Source organism: Ictalurus furcatus, chromosome 27 (genome assembly GCF_023375685.1).
Source record: "Ictalurus furcatus strain D&B chromosome 27, Billie_1.0, whole genome shotgun sequence".
Taxonomy (NCBI): domain Eukaryota; kingdom Metazoa; phylum Chordata; class Actinopteri; order Siluriformes; family Ictaluridae; genus Ictalurus; species Ictalurus furcatus.
Window position 1 is genome coordinate 11,595,769 of NC_071281.1, and position 27,822 is coordinate 11,623,590.

At 41.5% G+C, this 27,822-nt stretch overlaps 1 protein-coding gene across 4 annotated transcripts in view; it reads right to left on the minus strand.

Moving 5' to 3' along the window:
• znf536 (zinc finger protein 536) overlaps positions 1-27,316 on the minus strand; it is a 180,527-nt gene extending 153,211 nt beyond the window's left edge. For 2 of the 4 annotated variants that reach the window (XM_053617299.1, XM_053617298.1), the window contains exons 1-2: positions 25,658-27,048; positions 19,454-19,510 (exon numbers count right to left, since the gene is read on the minus strand). The gene's annotated coding sequence lies outside the window, so the exon portion shown is untranslated. Of the gene's footprint in view, positions 1-19,453; positions 19,511-25,657; positions 27,049-27,069 lie in introns of those variants that run through there. The other 2 variants (XM_053617294.1, XM_053617295.1) reach the window with 2 other exon arrangements.
• Positions 27,317-27,822: the final 506 nt, after the last annotated feature.

Consider the following 27,822-nt stretch of genomic DNA (forward strand, 5'->3'; position numbering starts at 1 on the left):
ATAAGCCACTCTTGAGAAAACGCAGCATATTGCTTTTTTAACACCTATTGTTTTTTTTCTCCCCCCTCCTGCGTTTTTTTTTTTTTAGATTGGTTGTTTTTCGTGTTTGCTGTTTGCGCCTCAATCAGGGAAAAGGGAACAGATTTTGTTTCGCCTGAAGAAATATCACCTTATTAATACTACGTGTTCCACTCGGCTACCAATTAAAGTACTATTTAATGCCCAAGTACGGCGTTCACCAAGCAAAACTGTGAATGCATTTTAATTATTGTTGTTTTAGAGGACAATACAAATAGAAACGCGTCGTATGCACCGGAAACCTGACTGCGATGCCTCCCGACAGACGAAATTGAGCCATATTCAAGCTAAATACATAATGAACTTTGAGATCTAAGTGTTCCTAAAACGCTCTACCCTTCAATGCATAATAAAACGCTTTGCATTCTCGTCTGCACAGCAGCAGATCGATGGGCATCGGGTCTCCCTCCCTCTCCTTCACTTCAAAACAGAGGAAATCAGATTTGGGGCGGGGGGGAAAGAAATCAGTTAATGCATTGATCATGCCTGCTGTATGCAAATCTCATTTGCCTCTATTTTTGAAGCGATCGATAGGGTTAATTAACAGATTCGTTTTAACCGCACTCCGCAACACCTTTAGAGGCGTCGACCCTAGAAATCATCGACCCGCCATAGCTGTGGAAAGGAACAGCAGAGCGTGCATGGGGCAATAAATCTGGAAATCCAATTCGGCCATGAGCGCAGGAGTAAATGTAAAATATGAATGGCCAGACAGGACTCAGGTACATCAGAGCTGTGTCAGAGATGTAGCAGTTTTCAGAAGTTTCATTTAATCCAAACTTTTCGTAAACCAGGGTGCAGGACCTCCATACTTCATCAGGATTAAAGATCAACACACACACACACACACACACACACACACACACACGCTTAAGGAGCCTCACTGATTTCCATACGAATGTATTCTTGATTAGTTGTACTGTAGATCTGCCTTAAGCGTGACCGCTACTAATAGTAAGTTATTTCTCTATTTAATTTTATTTTTACTCCTGTTAGTCCATTTTCTACTGACTAACGGTTCTGAGGTTCATAACTGTGCATAGTTAAGGTTCATCTAGATCGAAAGCAAAAAAAAAAAACTGTACGAATCCTATGTTCTTTCCCATTTAAATGAAAGACAATTACATTTTTCAGCAGGAGATTTTTATTTGCATTCAGTCTGAGCAGTCTGTGTGTGTGATGTAGATTGCTGTAGTGTAGCTTCACAAGTGATGTTGTCAGCTCAGGTCTGCTCTGTGTATATGGCATCAAAAACAATGTCATGTTTGGTGGTGGTGCCAGCGATGTTGTGCTGCCCTGGTTTAATAATGGACGCAGTTTGAAATTATTATTATTCCCAAAATGCTCTTTTGTGATTTACTTTGAAGGGTGGCAGGGGGACAACTCTGGGAAGATCAGGCTTGCTAAACGGGGCCGCTCATTTGAAGAGCTTTTTCCAATTATACAATTAGCCAGGAATGTAGGGCAGGAGCTTCGGCGTACCGATAGCGGCGACCCTGGAAAGCGAGACGTTTTCCTCCTCACTAGTTGTGTACAATAAAAACAGGACCATGTTCGGGTCTACTGTACGGCTGGAGAGTTGGTATAGTAGAGGGAAACAAACTTGAACCTGATTCATGCTAATTACATGCAAACAGCCTCAACGACATAATTCGAAGCAAATGTACAAAGATTGTAAGGGTCAGGCCTAATGAAGACTTTTTGTGTCATTTCGATTGCATAGATTTGGCTGATTGGAAATAATTCTGTGCAATTGAGATTATATAAATATCTTTTTAATGGTGAAAAAAAGGTTTTAATTTTATCATTTGCCCTTTCCATTGTCCTCGTCCTTCCGCTGCTATAATGTGTACTAGTTTGAGAATGGAGGGAGGGGGGACACAACAGCTACCATCTGCCTGCCTGTGGATTTTCTGTAATCGCTCTTTACTGATTACACTGCTGACTACATGAACCTCTTAAATAATTATCCTGCAATAAAAAATGCTAAATAATTATTATCATTAACTCCTAGCAAGACGGCTGCCACTCCAACTAATGCCGCCTAAACTGTCAGTGGCAGAGAGGCTGTGTTTCATGTCAATCATCAGATTTGTACAATGCCTCACCATGGAGATGGAGCCCTGATGGATAACATGTGCCATAAACTGGAGATTACGCTCAAATGGTTAGAGTTTTCTAGATTTTTTTTGGATTATACAACGAACAAATGAATATTTTGTGAGGATTGGCCATAAATTAGCCAAGGGCAACAGCAACATAAACATATGAACTATACACTAGTGTATATCACATGATCCTATATAGTGGTCTGAATACAGTCCTTTTTATCAAAGCAATTTTATCAAATTATACTTCTCTTGTCTCTTAGCGTTCATTGCATTTAAGACTGTATTAGAAGCGTATGTGTGTTATCATATGAATCGATACATATATTTGATTACATATAGATAATATGGATTGCCAAAGATTATTGAGTAAGTCATTTGAGTAAAATTCTGTTTGAATATGTATTTATACCACTTCGCTCTATTTGCCATTTACCCTCATCTACTCTTGAGACAACTTCACTTTACTGCTAATATATCGTTCTACCTTTAGTAGCTTACGGAGAAAAGGTTCTCATTGATTAGCACTTCACAAGAAATCGATTCTTACAAACTGGCCTGACCTCAGTCTCACATTATGAATTAGAAAGTTGCATTCCGAGAGAAGAATGTCTTAATAATTGTTCACCGCCGCAAAGATGGAGAAAGGATTAAAAGTGGAAGGGGACGGAGACAAATGGAGACATCTAAAAGTAGGAAGAATAGACGAACAGGAAAAAAAAAAAAGAGATGCATGACTGCCAGCAGGACAGACTTGGTTCCAAAGAGGAGTTAACGCACGAGAACATAAATAATGGAAAAGGGAAGTGAACGAAACAAAGTGTTGAAAGAGACGGGGTGTGGGGTAGAAAGGCAGAGCTACGGCATACATTCGTTCGTGGAGAGTCTATTAGAGAGCCGTCCTCCCATCTTTCTGTCAAACACTCCTCGTTTTCTTTTTTCAGTAGCTCAGAGAGGATGTTGGAGTAAAACGGCAAGCAGACCCAATCAGTCGAGCCCTGATGCAGACAGATAATTCACCCCTCCTGTCACATGATCGCCCATCAGTCGGGGAGATGGGGATGTATCGCCAGCAGCTCTTGGAATAATGGCTGCACCTGTTTACCGTGTCACCTCTGTTTGCTAATTGTCTCCTTGAGCTACATTGGGGAAGCGAGCGCGTCTCCTGCCTCTGACAGACGGGCGTTTATTTGGAAATCGCATTACTTCCAGCGTGATTGTTCTTTTTGCTGTTTTTTTTTTTCTTCTTCTCCCCTCTTTCTTTTTTGCCTCCACCACTTTTTATTTTCCTTTTCCAGTGGGGAGGGTGGCGGTGAAACTTAAATGAGTGTGCCGGGGATACAGATTTCACATCCTGATTAGGTGAGGTGACAGCGCGCGGCTGAAAAGTTCACATGCACTTGTTTTTCACCGAGGAGGGGCCGCGTGACAGACAACTTTAATATCCTCCTCTTTTGGCGCCATCAATCGGCATGCCAGCCAGTCGTACCTGCAACTGGGCGGCACAGGAAGAACACAGACAGGTTCACACGAGGGGGTAGACAAGCGCCTGTAAACAAACTCAGCCCAACGAGGAGATGCAGCACCCATGTGTTTGATATACCTGTAATTACGGCTTCAAAAAGTTGAGCGCTACTCCGCGCGTCCTACTGTGATGGGAACAAAAGTAGGGGGGAAAGCGTCTGATAATTGCCATAATTTTTAATGTGATCCTCTGTTTTTTTGGGGTTGTTTTTTTTTTTTTTTTTAAATAATGCACTGTCACTTAAATGTGAGGTGAATGAGAAAAGCCTGTGTGGATATGGTGGATGTAACTGAAGCTGATAATGTTGCTCCACACTGGTTCAGGTGTTATAAAGACAAGAGCTGAGGCAGCCAGAGGCTCCGTACGTGCTGGACGGGACTTTGATGATCGGGGAAAATACGACTCCTGCCTCAGGTGCCACTTTCCTGGGAACAAACCCGCTTCCTTCATCTGCTCCATCAGCGTATATGGATCTGACACTGGTGTCATTGGGGTTTTTTCACTCATCAATCTCCTCATATAACATACAAAACACACGCATGTCAACATGCGCACACACACACACACACACACACACACACACACAACTATTGAGAGCATGCTCGCTCACACATACACATAGACGCTAAATAACCCCTGGCTTATATTTTTCTTTTAACAGACTGTAACAGAATGATAAAAAAAGCAGGGAGGGATCGTACACAGCCTCAAAATGCTATGTGTTACATGATCCTGCTTTAAAAAGCTCCCGCTTAACGCTAGACAAATAATCTGGCCGGCATAAACTATGTGAACTACATGGCTTAACTTCGTTTTAAAGTAGCTTGTAACCCTAAGAGGGCAGGCCTCCCAGAGAGTAAGAGAGAGACACAGGGAAGGAGAGAGAGAGAGAGAGAGAGAGAGAGAGAGAGAGACGGGGCATCTGAGTAGGGGCGGGGGCACAGATGTGGGGCTCTAAGCAGGCCACCCCCAGAGCCTGCAAGGGGAATTCTAATCACCCTGTACTATTTCAATAGAGCACCAAGATGAGTACGCACACTCTCACACACACATACATGCACACAAAGGCATGCTTGCCTTAAGTCACATTCTAAATTGGATCCCAGGAGCATTTTCCCCACCTTGTTCACCAAAGGCATTGTGCATGTTCTCTCACTGCTTAGCATATGCTGGGTAACCTGAGCACTCTTCTGCGCACACACTCTTACACTGTTTCCAAAAGTTGTTGTGTTTTATTTTTTATTTTTTTTTAAAGGTATTTCCCATCAGGAGCTTAATTAGATTCAATACACTGCACATATATCTATAATGTTGCAACTTGGAGGGAAAACACACACACACACACACACACACATGCACACGCACCCACACACACCCACATACGCACACACACATGCACATTAGTGCGATTTCACAGAACTTTAGGAACAAGAACAAGGCAAGTTGAGAGACATGAGATGGGGAGGGGGTGTTTGTAGAAAAAAAGTTTATTTATTTTTTTGCTTCACCACTTTCCCAAGAGTTTACCTAAAATGAGTTCCTCTGCCATTTCGTGTTAAACTTGATGAGTGACAGATAAGGGGTTCATTGCTCTTTCTTTTCATGTTTTTTTTCCTCCATATTTTGTCGTGTTACTGGAAGTACATCTTACTCGGGACACCACCTACGGCATTGTACTAGTTACAAGTAGACATGTGCGGTGAAATTTCATGTTAAACATCGTGGCAGTCCATCTGACTGAAACACTTTCATGAAACGCTCTGCAGTTGCACACATATTAACCAAAAAAAATAAAAAATAAGTGAGAAGTAAACTACTCCCAAATATTTGTCTTCTGAAAACCTGCACTTTTTTTGGGGAGAGAGGGGCAGAACCGATAGCAGAGAGGTCCTATTATACAACAATAGGTGTCTGGCAGGCGAATTTCTAAAAGTAATAGGCAAAAGCACTGAAGTGTTGACTTTACAAAGGATGTGTGGGGGGGGAGTACACCCTCCCTCTCTCCTAACACCCCCCCCCCCCTTCTCCCGCGTCTCCACCACTCTCGCCCGGCTTTCCAGCAGGCTGGCAGGCGAAGTTAACATTTTCACAGAGAATATTCCTTCCCTCCAATAGTGGAGCGTAATTCATTTTCCATCTCTGTTCATTAATCATTGTTAAAATTAGTGATCCATTTCTTCCACTCTGCCATCTGCACTCAGCTTCGTTACAAACATGACACCTTCCCGCATAATAAAAGCTGACAGGCACGAGGATGCCTTTCCAAATAGCTTTCTGCATATGTGCACCTCTACAACTGATGCCGTTGTCAGACAAAAGTAGGTTATTTAAGCAGCGCTCCACACTTTAACAACGTACACACGCACACACACACACACACACACACACACACAGACAAACATCGCGGGTAGCCAGGTAGACCAGCTGAACACGCCTGAAGAGACATAGATTTAGATTTAGGACTGATTTACTATACGTGCCTCCAAATACAAACAACAAATAGCATGTAATGATTCAAACGTGAGTATTATGTACCTATCTGTCCTTCGCTAACTTTTACGTTCTCTAAGATAGGAACATGAAGCGAAACTTATGTGATTTATTACTATTCGGCGGTTGTGTGATAATATGCTACACAAGCACACAGAGGTTTTATTTTAGCTTTACTTGTTCTCCATTTATTATCTGACCTCCTTAAACCTTACCACCAGTGTGTGCGTGTGTGTGTGTGCTTTCTTACCTACTGCATCATGTTCTTATTTCCCAGAAGGGAGTTAAAAGGAATCCGAAACTCTGCTTTGTGGGGGAAAAAAAAAATTATAATAAAATATGCTTAATACTTCCACCTACTCCTGAATGATATTTCCATTGGATATTACATATCAGAGTGACCTATTCTCTAGGCAGGTTTAGACAGACAAGCTCTTTGTTCTGAGCAAATGAGAGTGCATATTAATGTTACATTGTGTGTGTGTGTGTGTGTGTGTGTGTGTGTGTGTGTGTGTGTGTGTGGCTGCCTACATATTAAAGTCTGAGCAGCATATGTGTAAATATGCCAGTAGATTGCGTATGTTGACGAGTGACTAAGTGTGTGTGTGTGATTGAGTGTGTGTGTGTGTGTGTGTGTGTGTGTGTGTGGAGAGTGTGTTTGTGTGCCTGTGCTGTGCACTCATGTGTGCGTGCTAACTTGTGTGTCAGTGGGTGTTTAGCGCGGACTGTCTCAGTTGGCTGAGGAGAGCACGGTCGTGCTGGTATAATGAGCAGTTTGGACCAGATGATGCTCGTGTGTGAGCAGCCAGAGCCCTCGTTCCATCCCTCCAGATCCAGAGCAGAAGCCTGTGTTTGCTTTCAGCAGGCCCTGACTCGACTCCCTCGATGCCCCCCGTGTCCCTGGCGAGTCTCAGGCTCCGTGCTCGGCCTCCCTGGAGCCTTAAGCCCACACCAATAATCTATATAATGCCCTCAAACTGGGGGCTTTTTCACACCAGAGTTGAGCTTAGACAGGGCCAGAGGACACCGTCAGCTGTCTACCCAACTGCTATCTTAACACACGCGCACACACACATACACACACACACACACGCGCGCACACACATGAAATTCAGATGCATGAAAAGATTTTGAGTCCACAGTGAAACAGGACAGCAGTTAAACCACGTCGTCTTCACCTTTCTCCCTGTTAACTAATCTGATTCCTCTTAACTCCCCAAAGACATGTCCACACACACACACACACACACACAGCCCCGTGCACACCCATGCTGTACACACAGACATGTTTCATTTCAGGTTCTCAGCACATTTGAATTCCAGAAAAGCCGATGAGCGATAGAGGCCAGGCCCCTTCGGACTGATTAGCATCATTTAAGAAAGCGCAGCGTACAGAACAGCACTGAGCCCAGCCTCCGAGATGGGTGGCCTCTCGCCACATTACGAGTCAATACCCAGTAAACTCATTTGAATTGAACACGGAGCAAAACCACTCCAGCACCACGGCCCCGGTGCACATTTCCCTCGCCTCCCTCACCCCTCCACACCCCCCCTCCCCTCCTCCCCCCCCCTCATCTCACATGTACTCATGTACTCTTTTTTTTTTTTACTCCCACTTTTTTTTTCCCCCCTTTCTGCCCCTCTAAGTGTGTTCAATGTTGGGAACCACACAAAACCACCTAAGGTATGCATATACATTAAAAATCAAACAATGCCTCTTTTCAAAAAAGTACATAGATAACAAAGGAGGGGGGGGGGGGTGGAAAAGCATGCTCAGCCACCCTTTTCCAAATTAGATTAGCGATGCAAATGGCTTAAATTTTTTAAAGCTTTTGAGAAAATCCTACTTATGGCTGCGATAGCGTGCCAAAAAGTTCATCTGGCCTGTAAATTTAAGCATGGATTACAAATATTCAAATCATGAGCTTACTGTTCAAATAAACATTTCCAACAGGGAGAAAGTTGCAAGGCATACACTTTTTAATATAATGCCTTCCCTGGCATCGGCTCGCCTCTCCTCAGTTTCCAGTCCTAATAAAACATAACCGTTCCAAAAAGAAATACAAAAGAAAACAAAAGAGTTAAAAGTTCATCTTTTTATGTTCTGGTTTTTTTTTTTTTCCCTCCAAACTGATTAAACAGACTTGATGGAATCTGTAATGACTGTAATTGTAACCACTTATACAATTACACTGTACTGGGTGAGAGACAGTGTGTGCTGATACTCTGCCTGGGACAGCGGAAGAGCCACAGCAGGTTATATGAAGAAGAAGTAGGTAGAGAGACAGAGTGAGAGAGAGAGAGAGCGAGAGAGAGAGAGAGATGGCTTAGGTTGGTCAGCTGCTAGCCACATGCTCTGTTATGCACTTTCTCTCTAAGTCTTATCCCAGAAATGCAAAGTCTGAACACGGATTTGAAACTGACCAGTGCGCATTTCTTATTGTTTCCTGCAGTGGACTTGAAATAAGACTTTGATGAATGTCTTCTCTATCAGCCCATCTATCTATCTATCTATCTATCTATCTATCTGTCTGTCTATCTATCTATCTATCTATCTATCTATCTCTATCTGTCTGTCTGTCTGTCTGTCTATCTATCTATCTCTCTCTCTATCAAACTATCTATCTCTATCTATCTATCTATCTATCTCTCTCTCTATATCTATCTATCTATTAATGAATACATTTATTCATTTACTTATTCCCGAACATCTTTTTTCAAGCCTCCACAGACGTGTCCACCCTCGATGGTCAAAAAAAAAAACCCAACAACAGCAAAGCAGATTACTATTTTTTTATTTATTATTATTTTTTGACAGCCGAGATCAGAATAGCCCCCGCGCCCTAGACCAAGAGTGCCGCATTAAAGTCTTCCACATTTGCAAAATTGCAAACAGATGCAACTCAAGTACCTGCAAATAATCTGCCAAGACCAATTTCAAAAGGGAGATTTCCAAATATGTGGAAGTCATTAGGACGCGTATTATTTTTGCGATGAGCAGGAGGCTCGGGCTGGCTCCAGAAGCAGATGGGTGCTGCTTTTATTTAGACGAGAAGAAGAAGGGGAAAGAAAAAAAAAAAAGCCAACATGTTATTCCGGCATAAATGAAGATATATAGTGCCTATGAAACAATTACACCCCAAATATTGAAGTTTCAAAGGGAACAAAAGAATGTCAAATTTCTTTTCATCATCGCCTGCTGCAATCTATCATCTTCTATGAGTGTCTGCTTTTTCTTCTTGTTGCTTGTCACTATAGATAAGACATGAGACAAAAGAATCGAAAAAAATTAAAGGTAAAGATATTAGGTACTTTTTTCTTCTCTTTAACCGAGCTGTGGTGTTCATTTTTCATTTTTCTTTTTTTTTTTCCAGCATCTAAGGTTCTTGCCCCGGCCCCTCCACCCCACACACACACACACTCTCATTCTGAAAGCTTTAAAATAACCCCGTGCCTCATTTTCTAAGTAAAACATTTTTACCACTAAGTATTGCAACATACGTCATCTACATCAAACAGGCTCCATTTTGCACGCATCCTTAAGAGGAAAGGGAACATTAAATATTAAATTGAAATGCATATCATCTGCTTCATACTAATCCTAATTTCCTACCGTGTCTTACTTAGATCAAATAAATATTTAGGTGAAATAAAACTGTATGAATAGTCTGAAATATGATCACCCTCGGAAAGGTAGAGACAGTTTCATCCTCTTGATCAAGGTTCTGGAAACAATAAGCATACAATCAGATTCCTTATAATTGTAACAGTAGGAAGCATTTTAGAATTTCCACTCACTCACACACACTGTGTTTGAAGGCTGACAAACAGAGATAGAGGGGGGGGGGGGGGGTGATCAAGTGATCAAGTGCGTGAGAATTCTGGGAATTTTGTTGCCCAGCTCGTCTCTTCCTCTGTCTCTCTGCCCATATTATTTGCTTCCTGCCTCATTGTAGCTGGCAAAAAGAAAATTCAGTAATTGAGCAGTACAGAACATGTGCCCTCCCCACTCGAAGATGACAGATGGATTATAAAAACTTCAAAGGCGAGCATTTGGAGCACCAGGGGAGAGATGGTAGGTATTTGAACTATCATTCTTTACCCAGGAGACAATGGCTGCCTGACATGATGCATACATCAAGGAACAGAGGAACAGTGCAACCACGCACACATCATCTCTCTCTTCTCTCCTTCTCTCCCTCTCTCTCTCTCTCTCTCTCTCTGAGATTTTTATTTAACATCCTGTTATGAACAACTTTCAGTCGAACGCAGAAAACAAGACGTGCGCAGGAAAGGAAGAACCGGCCTGAGGTGACTTCGAATACTCGAGCACTCATGTTTCATAAGCTTAATAATGCACTTTCCATACGCCGTTCTAACGTCCAATCAGAGAGACGCACACGAGACGGAGGGCAAACAAGCATTGGCGTTTAACTCGACGGCGAGCGGAAAGTATGTAAGCATTTCAGTAAGTATTTCATCTAATTATCCCGGCGTGCAGGCTGAGGATAGCGGTGTGTTTGCATTCGGTGCGGCCCTGCTTAATACAGCGAGGAGAGCTGCTGCTATCACTCTACCTCATCCTCTGCCTTGCTTTACTTATGACTGTGATCTATTAAAAAAACATGGCCATCTGTCCAACTTCCTTCAGCACAGAAGCAGCCTATGGGCAAACTACTTTTAATAATATAGAGACAAGATGTGGAGACGCCATCATGCATACCTAATGCAGGGAATACGGAACTAACCCTGATTGTTGTTTTCTAATAAGGAACCCCCCCCCCCCCCCCCCTTAAGAAAAAAAAAAAGAACGGAAAACGGCAAAAACACTGCCTTAAAGCCATGCCATAAACTCTACACATGCAATTTTGTGTCTTTAGTTTATAAGGGTGTGGAAACAAACTACTTAAAAGTTGTAAAATGTGCCATAAAAATTATCATGAAAAATGAACAATAAGAATTATAAGAATGATCATAATAATAAGACGAATAACAGTTATTATTATTTTTTTTGTTTGTTTGTTTGTTTGTTTTTATTTATTTATTCATTCAAAATTAATTCTACAGACACTTTCTTTTGATTCTTAATCAATTTGCATGACTCAATTTATTATCAACAGTGAAGGTTAAGATCATACTTTTGTCATATGACAAAACCAAACATAGAGTCGAGTCAAATGTGTACGAATCCAACCTAAAAATGAGTTCTTTTACACACTACGACTACAAAGCTTGACTCTCAGAGCTGCCCTTTGACCTGTAGTTTGACCTCTCTTATTAACCTCCCAGACCTTATATTTGTGAATCTGTGCATTGAGTATATATAACTCTTGCAGTTTTTTTGTCTATGTGTTTATAAAAGCATGTGTGTATGTTTGCATGTATGTGTATGTGTATGTGTGTGCTGCCTGCAACAGGGTGTGTGTTACGCCACCCTTCTTGCGTGTGGTCACCTTTTCAACGTCCATCAGGATTTCCCACTTAATCCCATTGGATCATCCCATCACTGCTTAAAGGGTGTTTATGTGTAATGGATTCCATCTTCTCCTCGTCACCCAGTGCCGGCCCAACCCCAACCCCCCGCCCCTGCCCCCCCAACACACACACACACACACACACTGATTATTAATGCATCTCACTTTTCTCACTCTGTTCCAGCAATCACAGCCCCGTTTCCTTTTTTACACTACATTCAGCTCTTGCGTTTTCAGGATTGAGCATGATGTGTAGTGTAATTAGGTTAATTATAGAAATTGTTTAAAGGAATCATTTGGCAAAAAGTCAAACCGATATATTTTGACATTTTTGACAAGTCAAATTTAAGTCAAAGAATGTTTGGTGTCTGATATTAGATTATTCAGTTGCTAACAAATAATAGCTTCATAGCTCCAGTGGAAAGCTAAAAAAAAAAAAAAACCTTTTTTAAAAAGCAAATATCTGACAACAAAAGATTTGGGTGATTAAGTACATTTCGGGTAACTGGATGATTGTGGAAATTAGATTATTTTCTGTGCTTTTCTTTACTATTGAACTACTTCTTTAAACAACTGCAAACAAATGAATTTACCCCAAATGTAATCAATCCACCAGGGCATGTTTGGTGTCCAGGGTTGCCAGGGACATGTTTTTTACACTAAATTTTTGACTAGTTTTGGAACAAGATTGTGGGTGGAAAGTCTCTGGCAAGTAGGCTAGTTTAAAAACAGTCCACAACTGGCAAGATCTTGTGTTAAAGCAAAAATAAATCTAATCAATTTGTGCAAACATAGGCTATGGCAAATGAAGGGACAGTGTAAATGCAGATAGAGTGTTGTCTTTGATATACAGAACCATTTCTGCTGTAAGATATATGTATATAAGATATACATGAAGTCTCCCAGATGAAGTTTGGGAGACAAATAAGGGATTACTGAGTAGATAATATATGTGACTGAAAATCGCCTCTTAGCTCCAGTGTAATGTTTTGTGTGATTGAACACTTTTAATGTAACTGGAAGATTGTGTCATTCCCCCTGACCTGATTCTTTAAATAACTCAGATATTCCAAATGTATCAGATCAAGCAATTCATATTTGCTTTTTTTATTTATTTTTTTTACATCAGAAAAAAGGGGTATATTTATTCTTTTTGTTTGTTTCTTTCATAAATGAGTTACATGTGTTCATACGTATTTTAAGGTGGCACAGTTTGGAGCAGTACAGTTATCTTGTTATCCAGGACAATGACAATAAACTCTTGAATCTTAAACCTTGATTTTATTGCGCCTTTGAAGCTTTACTCTAAAAGCTCATTTCAACTACACCAGAGGTCCTTAAGGCTTAATCATGTACCTGAAATAATTTCAAGGGTACGCTATGTTCATATTTCCAAATACGAGATATGTACATACTAAAGGTATAATGAGGATATTACATTAGCGACAAAGGAAAGGTTAAAAATAAATAAATAAATAAGTCGATAAATAAATTGTGTGTATTCAGGGAAAAATCTCATAATCTCATTTTTTTTTTTTTTTTGTGCTGATACTAATAAAACCACCCTTAATAATTATTTATATTTTCACATTATATTTCTGTCACACAAATACCATTACTCTAATCAGTCCCTGCATCTCTCCCCCTTCACTATTTACCCTTTCTCTCTCTTTCTCTTGTTCTCTCTCTCTCCACCTCAGTGTGAAGGCCAGCAGTGTGTGTGTGTGAGTAAGCTCATAGCCCCTCCTTCTCATTACTAACTGCGCTGTTTGATTAAGAGTGTGTTAAGAAAAAAAAAATCATATTGAACCTCCATAATTAAGATCACTCTCAAGATTACCCCTGACAACAAAAGCAGAAAAAGAAGGAGCGCAAGCACAGTGAAGATGAGTGCTAGAGAAAAGAAGAGTGTGGACGAGTTTGACCTCTCTTCTGTATACACTTATGTTTAGTACAGTGGCAGTGGTGGGAGCCTCAGACTGTCTCAGAGACATACGCTACACATGTAGGGACATATACAGCACCATAATAAAGCGGCAAACAAAATATCACAATATTTAGCTTTTCTGAAGTGCCAGCGAAACTGTATTTAATATTTAAAAAATACAAGGGAAAAAAAAGGAAATATAGAATTCGTTTTCAATTCTACCTAACAGTGGAGTTGCTGAGGGTTTTAAAAGTACTACTGATATTCAGCATACTCCTAGATAAGTGTAGCATGATGTAATTTATCACAGTATTGATATCATATCATCATACTGGCCAGCCCTATACCTAACCACTCCGTCATCCACTCATACACACTTTTGTACATGAACTGTGAATGAATGGATAAAGACAGCGATACATCAACTTTTCCAAACACACATGTACATATCCATTTCAAAGGAAACAAAAGGAGGCACAAAGATAGATGATCAGCATAATCTTAGTCGTAAATAAAGCTTTCGTTTGCAATAACACACACACACACACGTACGCACACACACACACATACACACGCACACTACACTAGATATGCAAGGCTGCTGCAGGTGCTGTGAGACTCTAATGAAGACAAATAAATGTGCAGGAATGCTAGAAGTGCCATAATAACAAATAAAGATCAATACTGTTCATGGGAGAATTATTAGCCAGCTTTGTGAGTTTTAGCCAAAAGCCTGTGGCTCTGATTTGCCTGTCTTACTCATAAACTTCCTCTAGTTCACAGGAGACTCAGGGAAACACCATATCTTTTGCTCGTTTTTTTTTTTTTTCTTTCTGTCTGTGCTGCTGCTCTGACTGGGTGCTCGGTGAGGCATTGCGGGTTAAGTAGCCGGCCCAGAGGGAGCCCATGGAGTGGCGTCGGTCCACCTGGGCCATGAGCCTGCAACCTCTGAGGTTACAGGTCAGTCCGCGGTACTACACCACCGCTACCACCACCACGCCGTGCATTACCCAGACCCTGGTCTGCCTCCAAACCCAGCGCAGGAGGCCATTAATATAATCACAGGGATGTAGTGTGCGGCGGAGAGCCCTGAGGCTATGGCAATCAGTAGGGCACAGAGAGAGAGGAAGCGAGAGGCGGAGGGAGGGAGTGGCACGAGAGAAATAAATACATAAACGAAAGGAAAGTCTCCCAGAGCTTCCCCGGATCGGGCCGCACTGAAACGAGATCACAGCGGATCATCGGTCCTGAGAGAGGCGAGCGGCAGGACGTGGGTATGTGTGTGGGTTTTGGGTTGTGTGTGTGAGACCTCCCATGAAGAAAAGAGAGAGAGAGAGAGAGAGAGAGAGAGAGGGGATCATGAATCTTCCTTTCCCAACCTTAGGCCTTTTCTAGCTGGTTGATCTAGCGATGACTGGTCACAGTACCATCATCATGCAAATTTAAACAGAGACGATCTTTTACCCTCCTAATGACGGCCCACATGTACAGTGGAAAGTGTTAATTATCAACACCAGAGCAGCCCCCCCACCCCCCCCCCACACACACACACACACACGCACTAGTCACCAGCTAAACTTTTTATAAATGTCTCTTTATAATTGCATATACAATACGAATGCATGACATTCTTATTCATGTATGTGAAGAAAAGAGGTTTAGAAAAAAGTACTGCTTTTAGCAGAAGTGTCATTAGCCTATGTTTTTGATATAGAAAAAAAAAAGAACGTGTCTTTACAGCAGCAAACTGCAAAAAAAAATTATGGAGTAGAGCAAAAATTAAGCAATTATTTATCAGAATGTAGTGACAGTACTAGCAAGGTAGTGTACGTGCACTAGTTTCCAAAGTTTCAAAATCCATCCTGAGTGGCAAGACGGAAAAGCGTTCGCCCTATCTTCAAGCGATTGCGCATTTGAATTTCAATGATTCCACAGCCATCCATGCTCACTGAGTGGGAGGGATGGCATATTTTCTCTCCCCTGTCAATCAGAACAACACTAGCCAATCGGAGTCATCTGTGAGCTCATGTATGCGGAAGATGGCAGATAGCGCCTTCTACCAAGTTTGTTACACGACATGAGTGACAGTTGGAAAAGATGCAAAGGTTGGCTTTATGTGCCTCAGAAGAATCACATGCTTGTCCCACCTCAATTGGAGAAAAGTAGAAAAATATATATATATATAAATTCCTGGTCTAAATGAAGATATGTGACAAAGAAAAATTAACCCCTACCACAAGGTCATTTCTTTTTCATGTCCTTGCACCATTTCCCATTTGCACAAACTGGAGAATTTTATTTGCGTTTGATCCGACCCTTCATTTAGGCTTTGAGTAAATAAAAACGCGCCTTGTCATATGACATCGGCTGTAGTCAGAATGGCCTGCTGCTGTAATTCTGTAATTCTGTTAGCACATCTTGATCCTGGTGCACTTTCTTCTAACACAGTGCACTTTTCAAAGTACAGTATCCAACAGAGAGGGCAGGAACAGGAACTGATACATCCTGTATAAAATCACTTGACCTTGGTTAGTCTCGTGTCTATTTTTTGACACATTTTCCGACACTTTGAGTGGATTTATAAGTATAAGAGAAACCCGAGTTCTCAGTTTGGACTGGCTCAGATTTCTTTCAGCCATGTCCTGCTCTTCAGGCTGAGTGTGAGGCGATTGGATCGTCCATGTGCATCTTTGCTGATCCATACTGACAGCCTTATTTTCTCAAACAGGCCAACTTTTCCCTGACGCTTCCTCCCTCACTTCACTTAGCTTTCTCCCAATTAGACCGATTGGCACAACAGCTTTAACAAAGAGACAGACAACAATGTCAAGTGACCAAAAAAGAAAGAACCAAAAAAAAAAATAATATTTGAAGTGGCTAAATTGAGAAAATTGCCCAAAAACATGCTTGAAATATATTAAGGGTAAATGCTGTAGCATAGTGTGAGGAGGTGGAGGAGGAGGAAGCATCTTAAGACTTAAAAGGTGTAAAGGAAGCCGCATGTCAGGGGAATTCTCTCCAAGAGGCCTTTTAATATTCACTTCGGCAATAACGCAGATAAAGGCAAATTCCCTAAAGTAAATACTGTTTAACTCTCACCTTCAGCAGCAGTTACATTAAAACAGTCTTCACAGGAGTGACAGCTCTCCACAAACAAAAGCACTGCTTCCGTATAGTGATGGCAGGTGAGATGTACAAATGTTTAAATGCGTCTGTGTGTGTGTGTGTTTGTGTGTGTGTGTGTGTGTGTAAGAGAGAAAGAAAATAGTGAGGCAGTCTATTTTAATATGTATAATATGATCACTGTTATGCTCACTACAAATAAATAAAAAAAAAAATACAACAATTTAATACAATTTCTAGTTTAATTTTAGCTTCTTTTTTTTACTCAAACTGCAACTCATTCACTCAAAACATGTTTAAATCAATAACACTAGGACATTAATAAAAAATACATTTTAAAACACTGAGACATCGTGCACAGCGTGGAGTGGAACATGCATAACGTGGGATTGTGTGACAGTGTACTGTACATTTCTGAACCTCCTCAATATCCTTCTCCATGCTAAAACAGATTTGCTAAAACCTCAGTGGCTAAAACAGCTAAAGATACACATACATATATACTTAAAGGTTGTCTCGGTGTACTTGAGCGGCGCTGCAGTCCTGGAAATGTGGTGTGAGGAGAGAGGAGCTCACAGAAGGGTATGTGTTCAAAGCTTGGAACGTTCGTTAACATTCAGATCTACTTATTTACTTTTGCTCTGCCAGAAAAAACAGTAATACTCTATTAGGACTCTCGGTGGGCCGAAAAATCGTGTTTTAAGATGCATGGTTAAATGCTGCCTTGAAAAAAAAAAAAAACACTGTCCGTTTGAAAGAAAGAAAGATGCACTTATATTTGAATAAAAAGATGCTTCATCTTCATGAACAGAGCGCACAAAAACCAGGTTAAAGTGTTTTACAAGCCAATGTATTTGCTTAAAGGTCATCAATAACAATTTTGGCAGAACGTTTGAAAAATTCAAACTGAAAACAATTTAGCTCCTCCCTCCAAAACCACACCCCCAAACAAATAATTATGTTATTTAAAAAAAAGCCTGGATGTTAGTATAACAAGATCTGAACAGACATGCAATGTGATTGACAGCCTGATAGATAGTCCTGATTGGTTTGGGGTTGGTGCTCTATATATTTTTTCTCCTATTTAATAGCACCTGGGGCACCTCAGAGACCAGCCTTTTATATCAGAGATATATTTTGACAGCTGCCTGAATGTGAGACTTCGCTAAATATTACTACAGGTGTGTCTGGAATTTGTCCAAAACAAATCTGAGGCAGTTATGCATCAAGTCGTGTCTGAATCGAATGTATCCTTCGCTTTCCTACAATATACCGAAATTCTAAATCCCATAATTCTGTGCATAATTAAATAACACCCTTACTTTATTAGTGCAGGTGTTGTCAAGATTTTTTCACCCCCTTTAAACTGTAAAATAAATAAATAAATAAATGAATGAAATTCCACACACCACTCAATTCAGATTTATTTCATAACCATTATTTAAATATGCACAATAATATTTTATCTATTTATTTGACCTGTAGAGTGTTTTATTCCTGAACTTTCCAACAACAGAAGACATTACATTAATTCACAGGTTTGGATTAAACCAAACTGGATAATAATTATAAGACCTCAATAAAAAAATATAATAACTTTGTTAATAATCTGAGGTCATGAGAGTGTGATTTGAACTAAATAATAACAATAAACTTTTTTTTAAAAAAAGCACAGACGCCCCTGGGTGGTCTCCAGGCCCAACTTTAAGACCCTGCTTTAGTGGATCATTTCACCTGGATACTGTCTACTTGTATCTAAGGACTGCTGTAATCATAACGACTGTCATATATTCACCCCAAGACTCTTATCATCATATCAACAAACTTAGTGGTGCTTGACTTTACAGAGTACAATTGTTGAAAGAGCAATGATTTATAATCCCGCTATCTGGTGTCACTCAAAAGAGGGTTCCCTTTCGATTCTTGTTCTTCTCAAGATTTCTTCCTCATGTCGTCTCAGGGAGTTTTTCCTTGCCACTATCGCCTCTGACTTGTTCATTAGGGATCTAAATCTACATCCGGATTTTTGTAAAGCTGCTTTGTGACAAGGTCTATTGCTAAGACTGCTACACATATACTTTTAATTGAATTTTATTGAATAAATGTTCTACTCTATTCTATTTTTGAGATAAGATATGGACCTCATCTTTCACTTCAAAGCTCAGGAAGAAATGTGGCGAAGCACTAAAGAGCTCTGCAGACAGCCGGTCATCTCGCTATCACCACTGCCACACACACATCTCTAGCGGCTTGTTCAAGTGCATGGCGCCGATATGTTAAGTACATCACCGTCTCTTTATGACAACGTCTCTATCTTTCACTTTCTGGCATCGCTGGCTTCTCTTCCTTTGTAAACCATTTCCCTCTCTCTCTCTCTCTCTCTCTCTCTCTCACCCTGTCTCCCTCTCCCCCTCTCTCTCTCTGCCTCTCTAGCCTTCTCTCTTTATCTCTCCTCCCCTCTCTCTCTCTCGCTAATTCACAGGGTCTGGTCTGTCTGTGCGGCTGGAGACGCCAATGCTATCATTATCAGCCAATTCAGCCAGCCGTTAAATGGTGGAATCAGGAGACATTTGCTCTCCTCCACTATCGCTGTGACATCATTACCGGGAGAATCAACAGCACAAGCACTCTGATCGTGTGTGTGTGTGTGTGTGTGTGTGTGTGTGTGTGGTGTGAACATGTGCAATATAAAATATAGTGTATGGGGGTAACAATAACAGGGTCCTACCTGTGAGATAGCAAGAGATGTAGAAGGTCGTCAGAGGAGGTTTCCCAAGTGTTGAATCTGGGGGAGAGAGAGAGAGAGAGAGAGAGAGAGAGAGAGAGAGAGAGAGAGAGAGAGGGAACGGATAAAGAGGATTATAGAGCTGTTTTCCCATTCAGGGTTAATGACAGCTACAACACTTGTGCACTTTCTTTTTCTATCCCTCCTGCTCTCTCTCTCCTCTTCATAACATCACTCTAATAGCCACCTGTGAACCTCCATGACCACATGATCCACTCTCAGTCTTCTGAAGTAGTGTCACCCCTGTGTCTCTGGCCTGTTCCTCCCTCAAGAATAAATCATCATCGTTTAGCTAATATCCATTTTTAACCTTGCTCCCTGATTAACAGCACCGCGCCCCCTCGTCCAAATCCCTCATGCTACAGTGCCGCCGAATAGCGTTCCACTGTTTTTATATCGCTTTTTTCCCCACCTGCAATCACTTTTAAATGATGGGTACTTCAACGGCAAAACAAATAACATTTCATTAACCATGGCTGTCACGTCAGTTTCAAAGTGCTGCTATCAGCAATTTTAACCTTCACCTGCATGGTGAAGGAAAAAAATAATAAAAGGCACGTGCATTTTAATGAACTAATAAAAGAATTCCCCCACCCCGCTCAAAACACCAAGGAGAGTAAATCAGAGGTGATGGAACACGAAACATATGGAACACATGTGAGCCCACGGCAATGACTGAACTTTAAATACAGCCGGATAAATATATGAGAAATATAAATAAAATGTAGTTAAAACGGATATATGCGCACATGCAGACGACAGTACAGAGGGAAACAAAGTCAGATCAAAAAGGCCGGACATAACACGTTCAATTCAAACAGCCTGGATCCACTCGGCGCCCCGTTTAAAATCTGCCTGCTCACGATTAGGAATTGTCAAAATATTTGCGGTGGTGGAATTCCAACAGGCGAGCGACACGTGTTCCCCTACAAAGGGCCCATCTTCCTCGAGTAACAAGTCGAGAGAATGAGTGGAGACAGCAAACCTAAAATCCCCCAGGCTAAAGAAATCCAGCTATTGTAGTAATAACCCGCGAGACCTGGCTGGGAATGTACAGCTTTCAGAAGCACTTCTCATCCTATTTGTAGCACGGCCATTGATGTGTGTGTGTGCATGTGTGTGTGTGTGTGCGCATGTGTGAGAAAAGAGCATAGGTACAGCAGGTTACTGTATTCCTGTTTTGTTTGTTTTTTTGCTTTTTCAAAACCATGTTAAACTTCTTCCTGATAAATAATCACTGTGGTTTGCCTATCAATCCAAAATGTAGTTTTTTTCTTCTTTTTCTTCCCCTCCTCTCCTCTATATTTTTTGTTCCACAAGGCAAGTTTCATTAAAGATCCAATTATGCAAATCAAGTCCTGAAGAGCCAGTTGAATATGCAGTATAATAGTGTACAGTAATAGTTCAACACAATATACGGCATCAGGGGCAGATTTACGAGGCAACATAACTGCACTCTTGCCGTCCTTTGGAGGAAACCTCTTGATCATAATTAAAGGTGCAGGGGCCCTCTTTACTCTCTGCTGGCAGCCATCTTACCCAGATCCCTCAAGGGGGACCCTCTCTAGTGGCCCACCCTCTAAGGTCGTGACCCGGAAACAGCTTGAGAACAGGCATCATTAAATCCTCTAATTATCTTGGGACACTTCGTACCATAGATATCTGTTTGTCTCAACTATCCGACTGAGCCATCGGAGGAATCTAGCACTATCTGTGGCCTTGCTGGTATTTCTCGGCATTTAAAAAGCTCTGAAAAGAATTCAAACGAGGATGACGCTATGTGCTTAGACCCGGTGATTGACAGACAGTTGCCTGGTTGCACAAAGCCCTTGTCTGGTGAGATGACATGGCTGTAATTTTGTGCTGTTCGACAGCTCAGCAGCAGATCATCCCCTCACCCTGCACTCGGCATAGAGCAACATTTTCATTAACCGTCCCAAAAATGTCCTGTTAATTTAAGAGCAGATATCCTCAAACATCTTACAAAAAATAATAATAATAAAATAAAAGCAGATGGAGAGCGATGGTGGAGTGATTAGAAGGCTGTCATTGGCTTAAAGGGCAAGGCCAAAGCTGAGGCTTTCCGACTGTGTCTCTCAAGGCTGTGTACCCGAGCGACTCGACATGGTCTACTATTGAGCAGAGGGGCTGAGCATTCTCTCTCAGGCCATGAGGACGCACCTCCAAACCACACCTCCTCATAAACAGGCCAGATGGAGAAGCGCTGCAATTGAACTTCATTCGTTTTAGGTCACTTTCCCAGATCAAATAAAAGTGCGCTTCTAACACCCACCCCCAAAAACAGCATTAGGTCATGCTTCAAGAATGTCCCTATCATGAAGTTCATAAGGCTTTACAATGTAATGCTCACATTCCTCATAATATTGTGTGATCAAAGGGTGTTATGTGCTTGAATGTTTTTCCTTCCAAGAAGTGGCACTTAAGAAGAATCAATCATAGCAACAACCAGTTGCTGAGCTCTTCACTGAGAGACGAGGTTCGGTTGGTATGTAAGGTCGTTATTTAACTGCATCATGTGCGTATTGTCTATGTGATAAACCTATTCCCAAGAATCTCAAAGAAAGACGGAAAGAAAGCTAGAAACTTATGACCAATCATTCTCTCTGCAAGCGTCCCAAAGGAGTGAAGAAAAAAAACATGCTTGAATAAAAAGCATCTGCACACATCTGTTCAGCTCTGTCATCTGCACTCAAGTTAGGTTTTACTGTGATGCACGCTTATTCTGCACTTCTCAGTATTACTGAAAGCAGCATTACTCGATAGATTTTCCTCATGGAAAGTGCCTCAGGGTTGGGTAGAGAACACTGTATTATCTTGGACCCCTTGTATCTCTCTCTCTTTCTCCCTCTTTCTCTCTCTTTCTACCCCGGCAGACAGACAGACGCTCCTTCTGGTGGCACCCTGGCACGAGGCAGTAGAGACAAGCTCATTCGTCACCACCTCATCTGTCAGGGCACTCTTTATTCTTAGATCACACACTGATGTCTGTGATTAGCCTGTTCAAAAAACTTCCACTCTTTAGCCCTCTCTCTCTCTCTCTCTCTCTCTCTCTCTCTCTCTCTCTCTCTCACTCACTCTCTCACTCACTCACTCACTCTCTCTCACATACAGAACGTCTAACAAATCAGCACTCAACTATAAATGACAATAAATGACATGCAGAGCATTAAATGTTCTTCTTTCGACTATAATTATTTGCTAAAGACAAAAGTTGACAACTGTCAGTAGTCACAAACTAACTCCCATTTGTATGTTGCGTGCGATGACATGATGAACTGCGTCTTCTGCACTGCATGACAGATATTGAATGATGGGTCTTACAAGCTTAATCAATTCAAAAAGACAGGCCTAAAGAGTAACGTAAGGCACTGCAGTTTAAATGTGTGATGGTGGGACAATGCTACAAGGATTTCTGGTACAGATTATTGTGTTGCCACACCCTGACTTATAACATGACAGCAATAGAAGAAACTTTGAAGAGGAAAAATATTTGGTGAGTTAAAAAAAAAGAAAAAATCTCACTGAACACAAAAACAACAACAACAACAACAATAATAATAATAATAATAATAATAATAATAACCGACCTACCTACCTATAAAAAACTATTTACAAAGATCAATCAATCTGAACAATTATGTCAAGCATATGATCTATATACAACTGAAATAGTCTTACCATTAAACTGTTCTATCTACACTGATTTCACACTGTTATTGTGATTAGCGATAATATATTACACTTTCCCCCTATATTTAACTTATCCTTGCTCATCAAGGTTATTAACAAGCCTCGGCACAGACTAATGCCAGCGTGTTAGCCCGCGAGCACCGTGCAAGCACCCCAAATAAATAAACACAGCTCTCTGGGTTTGTAGGGATTCTGCTGCCACTCGGGGGAAAGGCCTTAGTGTTCCGAGCCACAGAGGAGGGGGGGGTCTCCACAGCACATATCAATTAATACCTAATCGTCCCGGTCTTGCTGCCACACCACCACTACCACCACCCCCCAGAGCAGCCTGACTAAGGCCCGGGCATCTGGAAGACAATTTCCTCCAATTAAAAGGAGCAGAGAAGCATTTAAGTGTGGAATGGCTGTTTGATCACGTCTCCAAGGCTCCAGCCTGGATCCAGTCGGCTGAGCCGGAGACTGACAGCCCTGGAGAGATCGAGAGAGAGCGAGACGGAGGGGGGAGTGATGAGAGCAGGTCATTCGGCCTCACTCTTGCCCCCTGCTCAGCCACGAGCCATGGCACCAGGCAGGGATGAGCACACACCTCCACACACCGAGCAAACCGGGGGACACACTGGTTTTCCCGGCTGCTGCCAAGTTCCACCACGCAACACGCCACTCTGCCTGCCGAACGAGCACAAGACGCATATGTAAATGAGAGCGGAGACACCAGGGAGGAGACATTTTGACAGGATTGGCTTGGGCTGTTTAGCCCTGTCGAACTGCTATCGGATCTATTGGCAGAGCGTTTTCACAAGAGTCTTCATAACGCTTCATCCTTCGCTGAATTTCAATGACTTGAGTATTTCTTTTTTTCAAAAAAAAAAAAAAAGTAGCTGATATTTGAACGATAACAGCACGACGGACGATACGCTAAAACTTAGTGATGCTGGAGTAAAAAATATACAGTTATAGCTAGTGTATAATATATTCATATTTTTTAAGTTAATTAGTCAAGTATATTTAGTAACATTTTTTACTAATTAGTCGTATACATTTTTAATCACAGGGTATGGCTTTCTCTAAAAAAGTTTAATGATAAGAGAACAAATGCATTAAAATATCATTCATCTCAGAGTTTTAAAAAAATGAACAGTGTGCTATGAAATACGTTATAATAATTGCACAAATTACAGCCTATAACTCAATTCATATAGACTTTCACATACACACGCTAGGTTTTCCTGAATATTTTTTTTTTCCTTTATGCTACTCAAAATAAATAATCATAAGACATCCTGTTAATAATTTGCCTAATTTTTTTTAATTCATGTGTTTAGTCCCAAACACCACATTTCGGGGGCACATTAAAGCTGACCCCACATATGTATGGGGTGTAATACTAGAGGTTTGAAGCGTGTGAGCAGACTGCATGTCAAATCTAAAAAAAAAAAAATGAAAAGCTGAGCGCAGAAAAAATGTCTACGCCCAGACACTATTACACACATAATATCTTTCTCAAATACAATTTAACAATGCTGGTGTCTTACTTACACTGTGTTTCTGCACAACCTGTTCCTGACCCTTAGCTTTAATAAGGAATGTTGGTGGTTGGTTGAGAGGGGGAGGGAGGGAGGGAGGTGGGGGGTGTATGTTACCTCGTTTCAACTTATTGGGATATGCCATAACAAAATAAAATGTCAAATTTAAAACTGAAAAATAAAGTCATGGGCAATGACACGTGATTAAAAAGGCGTTTATAAAATTGCTCCCTGAATTCTAATGCACTGCAGCTCTCCATTTGTTAGGGTCACATCTCTTTCTATCTATCTTTTTTTTTTTTTTTTTTTTTAATGGTCTGCTGTCTCCTTTAAAAACTCAGTGAGGACAGAAGGAGACACCTGCAGTTAGACTGATGGACCTATCGGACAGTGTTGCTTTTCTAGGTATTTAGAAAGACTTTGCTGGAGCCTATTTGACAAAATCCTAATGCAGTGCATTTGATTAAAAAAAAAAAAAACAGCAAGCCGATGTTGCGTACTTTATTCTACTTATCTTAATTCTGATACAGTTTTTTAAGGAATTCAAAATGAATGAGTCAAAGCATGGGGATGACTTATTTTAAATATCTAATAATGTCTAGAAAATTTATGAGGTCAGAAAACCTTTACCGCCCTTGTATACTTAAATGTCATATTTCATGTTGTTAACATGGCAGTGCTCGTCTCTCTCTCTCTCTCTCTCTCTCTGTGTGTGTCTCTCTCTCTCTGTCTATCTCTCTCGTTCTGTCTCTCTCTCTTACAAGCCTCGCAACTTTCTGTTTTTCTCGTAAAAATGCGTTATTTCCCAAAGCGACTACGCCCTCGACAGTCGTTAAAATCTCCATTTTCTGCCAATACGTGCAGGTTTTCTTTAGATAGAAAAGGGATTGTTAAAGCCTCCTATGACATTTACCCCTCGGTTGTTGAATGCCATCATCATCATCACGTCCCTCCGAGCATAATGTTCCTGAGCGGCTCGATCCGAGCACAAAATGGCAGGTCTCACCGGCAAATCCAGCGCACAAAGTTTGAACACACGACAACTTCAAGCCTGAGCTCCCCCGAGATCTGTATGAAGCTTCGCCCAAACTCCACACGGAAACGCGGAGCGAGAAAGTTTAGAGCAGAGACTCGGCAGGAAAAAAGGGGGGGAAAAAAAAAAGTTTTTTGTTTGTTTGTTTGTTTGTTTCCTTCTTGTCCTCAGCTTGGTCACATCCAGCCGGTCAGCAGTAGTAAAGTGGAGGGCGCGTTACTTTTACGCACAGCCTGCCTTTCATCACCATTGCGCGTCAGACAGTCATGAAGCACGGACTAGAAAAATAAAACCAAAGAGATCACGTTTATCATGTTCAAGTTCACGAGCATGATCAAGAAGAGAAGAAAAGAAAAAGAAAAAGAAAAGTCCGGTCGCTTTCGATTCGAGTCTCCTCTTTGACCAACGCGCACTAAAGCCTCCTCGCTGTTAGATATATTTCATTCCTGCGCCTTATTTAATCATATAAACAGGAGGACTGAAACATAACGGCACAGCCGCGACACGCACACACACTGAGCCTGCACTTCGCACCACAAAAACGCATAAAAGCATCCCGAATCTTAAAGCGCTTCACTTCTTACCTTTATATATGAAAGAAACTCGTGCGCTGCGTGAAGCTCGTCTTGTCTGAATGTTGAAGCGCGGCCCACATGATTGACCTGCGATCACTTCTGAGCCGAAAAGAGGGGGAGAAAAGTGCGCTCTGGACCTGTTAGGAGCGTCCGCCTCCGGGATCCCTATCCCACAGCTCCGCACGCTTCACACCGGATTGTATTATTTATTTATTTCTTAAATCGCTCTTTATTTGATTAACTAGTTATCTTTTTCTCTTTTTTTTTCTGTGTAACAACGCGTTCATTGATACCAGTCACCCGGCATCGCAAGACATTTCCATCTCTCGCCTTGCGCTCCCCCTGTCTGGTAGGTGAACCGCGCCGTGCCGTTTAGGAGCAGCTCTCCATTGTCGTGTAATTCGCTTCGCTCGACTCCGACGGGTCTAAAAGGCGAACCCGCGGACAACGCGACACCACTGCTCTGGAAATAATCTCTAATCCCCCCAACGTGAAGGAGAACATTTGCTACATCGCAGCCTCTTATTGACCCCGACTGTCCCGCGGTAAAGACTCTTATTAAACCAGCGTCACATCGGCGCTCTTGTTTGTTCACACGCCGCTTAATTGGCTCCGTCGTATTAGAAATAATACTGTGCGTATAGCCGGTATTGCTCAAAAAAGAAATTATGATCTGTATATTTTTTTTAATAGAGAGAGAGAGAGAGATGTTTTTACCTTTCTGGAGAAGTGTCCCAAGTCCAAAAGAAAAAAGTCCAGGGGAGTGTAAAGGAGCGGAAAGGCGAGCATCAGTCAGAGAAGTCCGGAGTGATAAAGCGCGGCGCTCCGCTGCACTGTAACCTTGCGGCGTGTTTAATGTAAATAAGGCAGTTATGTTGCCAGTCGCAGCATTACGGACGCACAGCGCGGGTTGAGATTTTTTTTTTCCCACCCTCCCTGATGAGAATTAATATTCTGACACGGTGCTAAGGAGCGCTTTTTAAACCAGACGGATCAAAAGCACGTCTATGCGTAAATATTATATTAAATTGGCACTCGGCGGGGCGCAGAAGCACCAAAGCCTCATTCTGCTCTTTAACAATAAAGGAAACGCTCCACATAGACCAAAGGTACAAGCAGATGGGGGGGTGGGGGGGATGGGGGATTTGACTTTATAAAAGGGACTTGGATGAGAGCAGAAAAGTTTTAGGCTGAACTTCAGAGACAGGACAGCGCTCAGGAGGATGAGGATGGTGATGAGGATGCTGGGATAGATTGTGCTTCTATAGCTCATGTAATAATACATTCAGTGTCCCAGAGTTGACAAAAGCTGCTGTTTCAATGGGGTCTTTGTTGTAAGATTATATAATGATGATGGTGTAATTATGGGAAAAAGGTTTTGAAGAAAAAAATAATAATAATAATAATAATAATTAGAATAAGAATAATATAAAAAGTATCAAATGCTCTGGTGGGTGGACTGGTAGTTTC